The 5022-nt window shown below is 39.8% G+C and overlaps 1 non-coding gene across 1 annotated transcript; it reads right to left on the bottom strand.

Moving 5' to 3' along the window:
- Positions 1–339: 339 nt before the first annotated feature.
- LOC145641365 (small nucleolar RNA R16) lies at positions 340–423 on the bottom strand. Its single transcript, XR_014115398.1, has one exon. It is a non-coding gene; the product is annotated as a small nucleolar RNA R16 (small nucleolar RNA).
- Positions 424–5022: the final 4599 nt, after the last annotated feature.

Here is a 5022-nt window from a genome sequence, read left to right as displayed (position 1 = left end):
CGAAAATCTACATAAGATCTTCTGCCTATTATCACTAGTAAAAATCTTTCAAAAAACAATTATCACTAGTAAAATCAATTGAAATTATTTATAAAAACAACAAATTTAGTTTCTGATTTAAAATAATTAGGAAAGAATAGGCATCAGAAATTGAGAAAACTTGTAATCTACATGAAATTTCAGAGTGTAGGACAAGTAATTTTTAAACATTCATCACCTGCCTATGTTGACAAATACATGAGAATTTTTTTGTAAAATAAAAAATAAAAAATAAAAAAAATAAAATAAAAGGAAAAAAACCCTAACTTAATCAACAACGAGATCGAAAGATTGGAAGAAAATGGCATCAGATAATAAGCGGAGTTTTTATCAACACGAAAAAAATTCTGTGATAAGCATAAGTTTTTATCGTCATTTGCCGATTTATCAGATAATTAAAAGAAATAAAAAAGAGAAAAAAAAAATGAATTAAATGAATATAGGTAGGTCCATTTGACTCCAAAGCAATAACAAAGTCGAATGCTATGGGCTGGTAAGCCAACCATTGATTTTATGCATCTGCTAAAGTTCTTCAATCACTTTGTAATTTGTGATTTGAAGATTAGGTAAATGAGATGCAATTCAAACAAATAATAAATTCAAATAAAAATTGAAATAATTTCGAAAGAAATGAGAAATTGATAAGTAATTAAAACAGAATTATAGATCTAAAGAGCTGAAGTTTCTGCGATTGAAAGGTTTGCTAGACAGCTAGAGGAGAGAGACGAAGAGATTGAATAATTGGGGTTCAAGTGGTGGTATTTAAAGTGGTAAGAATATGAGGGATTAGGGTTTACTATTTGGTCCACATTGATATTATGGTTGAACAAGCCCAAAATGAAAGGCTTTTAGGTTCCAACTTCAAACTTTATGTTGTGTGAAATGTGTTACTCCCTCAATCCCTAATTATTTGCTTCACTTTTCTGTTTAAGGTGTCTTTAAAAGATTGTTCCGTATTATTTTTGACATGTTTTCCCACTTGCACTCTCTCTATCTCTCTCCTAATTGATATTTGTGTCAAGTCATGTGCACCAATTTTTGCCCAAAGCCTTAATAAAGTAGATTTATAGTTTGGGGCAAACAATTGGAGACAGAGGGAGTATTCATTTTATAAATTGGACAAAGAGAATTGACAAACACAAAAATAAATTAAAAATGAAAATAAAGTAAAAAGTGACAATAAGCAGATCCCGCTAATCTATGTGTTGGAAACAGACTTCTCCTAAACGTGTTAGGTTATTTCAGCATACCAAGATAATCTAAAGTTTATGTCCACTTGTCCTTGAGCTCCGCCTTGCAAGGGTATGTTTGAGGGCTCCGCCTTGACGTTTAAGTGCTCATCCTGCAAGAAAGAGAAGGTTAGCTACCCCGGGGTATGACCCGGAAAAGTCCCTTTGATGCTTAAGTCAACAAATCGCACTTTCAAGAAAGATAAAGTAGAGAAAGTACTATCTAGACGGAGAAGGAGAGAGGTTAGAAAAAGTTCCCATCATTAATGAATGATAAGCTATTTATAGATGTACTTTTTAGGTGGCAGATTTATACTTGAGTGAACAAATTAGGGGCAAATCCGTACTTTGTAATGATTAATGATAGATAGGATCATGGATAGGGGTGTCTGTAATTTGGATAAAAACCGAAATCCAATCCAATCCAAACCGAATTATCAATTCAGATCGGATCCGAACTTTAAATCGGATCGGATCGGATTGAGATTTTTTGGAAATTCGAATTTTCGGATTGGATCGGATTGACCCTAATTGGATCCAATCCAAACCGAAAACCGAATTGTAAAATTAAGCTTGTATAAATATGGATTTCTGTAAATTTTGAAGTTTAGCTCAATTACTTACTACTACATAAAATAAATTAGAGAGACTTTGTATTAATTAATTAATGACTTGACGTTGCTTGAACTATTTATTTTAATCATGAATTTGAAGACTTTTATTTATAGTAAAGCTTTATTTTTATAATTGTATTAGGCGCTAAAAAATAATGTATTATAATTCGGATTTTCGGATCGGATCCAAATAACCGAATTTTAATTCGGATTGGATCAAGAGAGAAATTCGGATCGGATCGGATCGGATCGGATTGGAAAATTGAAAACCAAATTATATTTCGGATTGGATCGGATTTGGACTAAATCCAAACCGAAAACCGGACGGACACCCCTAATCATGGAGGGGTATTTTCGGTATTTCAGGTACATTGGCCTTAGGACATGGACTTGGCCCAAACATTTAACCCCACACGTGATATGTGAATGTGTAGGCGTCATTCGAAGCGCGCCTACTGTTTTGGGTGTTTTAATGTTCCTTGGGAGAGTTACAACTCGAAGACTTGATTCGACAAGGACGCCTATACCTGCAAAACGAACGGAGCTCCGAATGGTCGGAGGTTCGCCTCCGAAATTTAAGTTACTACGAAATCAGAGTAAAACGTGCGAAAAGTAAGTTATCTGCTCGAATTCCAAGCTCAGGTGTTCTCTGTTTTAGAGAGCAATGAATGCCTTAATGATTAAGAATTAAGTTCCAAAAAGTGTCCCAATAATTGGTTGAATCTCCCTAATTATAGGGTCCTAGGAAAACGTGTCCTACCCTAGGGTTTGATGACCTAGGGATTAGGGTAGCGTCGTTTTGCGACGTCCCTTGGAATTTGGGCCTTGAAGGATGCCATTTCCAGGGGGCATATCTGAGTGACACGTGTCGTCTATCTAGGGAGTCCATTTAGACGCCTCTTAAAAGGACACGTGTCACTTTCTTACTGGTCCACTTGGCGGTATTAAATACCCCAAATCATTCTCCCCTCACAGGGGTGACATGGCATGCCACGTGACGCCTCTGATTGGCCGAATTTTTACTTTTACTGTAGAAGGGAATCTAGGGTTTTTACCCCAGGTTTTCACCCCCTCTATAAATAGAAGGTTGACTTCTCCTTGGATTCACACTTGCGTGAATCTTTGGGAGAATCTTGAATCTCTGACTTTCAAACACTTTGACTTCTTCAGCATCTAACACTCGGTCAATCGTCCGCCTGTTCCAGCAGATTGAAAGACCAATCGCCTCTACCTTCTTCTAAGGTAACCGACTGATTCTTTCTTTACTTAATTTTTGCATTTTTCTTTTTCAAAAATGGTTTCCTAAACGCACCAGCACGGCCTAGGTTAGCGATCAGTCGGTCACCGGGGACGGCTGAATCTATAACTACGAGTACCGAATGCTCGTTCGAGGACTCCCCTTTGAGTACATCTCCAAATCCGACAGTGTCTGTGCCCCTGCAGGACACCATGGCAAGAACAAAGCAGATTACTCGGAGGTATAGGACGGATGGTGTTTCGGGTGTTTTTTATGTCCCTTGGGATTGTTACAACTTGGAGACTGGATTTGACAAGGATGCATGTATCTGCAAACAAACGGAGCTCTGAATGGTCGTAGGTCCGCCTCCGAAGATTAAGTTAGTACGGAATCGAAGTAAAACGTGCGAAAAGTAAGTTATCTTCTCAGATTTCGAGCTCAGGTGTTTTCTGCTTTAGAGAGCAATAAATGCCTTAATGATTAAGAAGTAAAGTTACAGGTGTGAAAGTTTCAAGGTGCCCCAATAATTTGGGGAATGTCCCTATTTATAGGGTACTAGGAAAACATGCCCTACCTTAGGGATTGTTGACCTAGGGATTAGGGCAGCGCCGTTTTGCGGGCGTCCTTGGAATTTGGGCCTTGAAGGCCGCCATTTCCAGGGGCATATCTGAGTGACACATGCCGTCCATCTAGAGAGTCCATTTGGATGCCTCTTAGAGGGACACATGTCGATCTCTTATTGGTCCATTTGGGGGTATTAAATACTCCAAATCATTTGACCCTCACAGGGGTGACGTGGCATGCCACGTGACACTTGTGACAGATGTCGGCCTCTAATTGGCCGAATATTCACTTTTTACTTATTGAAGGGAATCTAGGGCTTTTACCCCAAGTTTTCACCTTTCTTTAAATAGAAGGTTGAATTCCTTTGGATTCACACTTGCTTGAATCTGTATTTTTCAAAGACTTTGACTTCTTTAGCACACTTGCGTGCTTCACGATGACAGGAATGTGCTCCCTATTTCTTGCACGTCGCCAAAAGAAAGCGGAAATTAATGACAACCGAACTTCCCAAGTTTCTTTCTACCCATGTCATGGGACATGGCTATCTATTGCCCATGCCGAATGGTGAGGACACGGTCACCTGGCCAGAGAAGGCCAACTATGGTGAACAATGCTTTGGATGCTACGAGGCGTCCATTCAGGCTGGACTACGCTTCCCTCTTCATCCGATCGTGGAGATAATCTTGGACGGATACCATCTGGGTGTCTGAAAACTAGCCCCCAATTCTTGGGTTAACATTTTTTACTACGTTGCCGCCTATGAGATACTAGGGGTGGAGCCCAACTTTGAGGCGCTTGGTCATATGCACTACTTGAGCAAGACTCCACACGCAAGTGGGGCCGGCTAGTTTACTCGGACCAGCCACAAGTGCTATATGATGGCTGTGGGAAGGAGAACAAATGGAAAGACTGGAGGACTAAGTTTTATATTGTCTCCTCCCTAGACTTCCAAAAAAACAAGCGGTACAACCGCTGGACTAATTAAGGAGCCACCCCTCCTTACTAGGAAGAAAGCCCTGCCGCCTGTCCCCAGGCGGGCGTATGAGGAGATTTTGGATCCGGGCCTGTTTTCTGTGGCCGTTCGAACAAATGAGGAGACAGGGGTTAAGGATTTGACCCCCAAGAGTTACATTCCCGATTCGAGTGGCTCTCGGACGGGATAAATTTGGCCGCCTGTGGCCTTAGCTCTGAGAAGCCGAGAGGTAGTGGGTCGCATGCATTTTTAATGCTTAACTGCTCATAGTGATTATTATCTTTGTTTGAGTTTCTAACTCCTTTGATTTATTTATGCAAACATAGCAATGTCAAAGCTTCTTTCTCACAAGAAACTGGTTGTTAA

The sequence above is a fragment of the Chenopodium album genome, chromosome 7, assembly GCF_948465745.1.
Source record: "Chenopodium album chromosome 7, dcCheAlbu1.1, whole genome shotgun sequence".
Taxonomy (NCBI): domain Eukaryota; kingdom Viridiplantae; phylum Streptophyta; class Magnoliopsida; order Caryophyllales; family Amaranthaceae; genus Chenopodium; species Chenopodium album.
The sequence above is the reverse complement of the archived record's forward strand: the minus strand, read 5'-3'. Positions and strand labels throughout refer to the sequence as shown.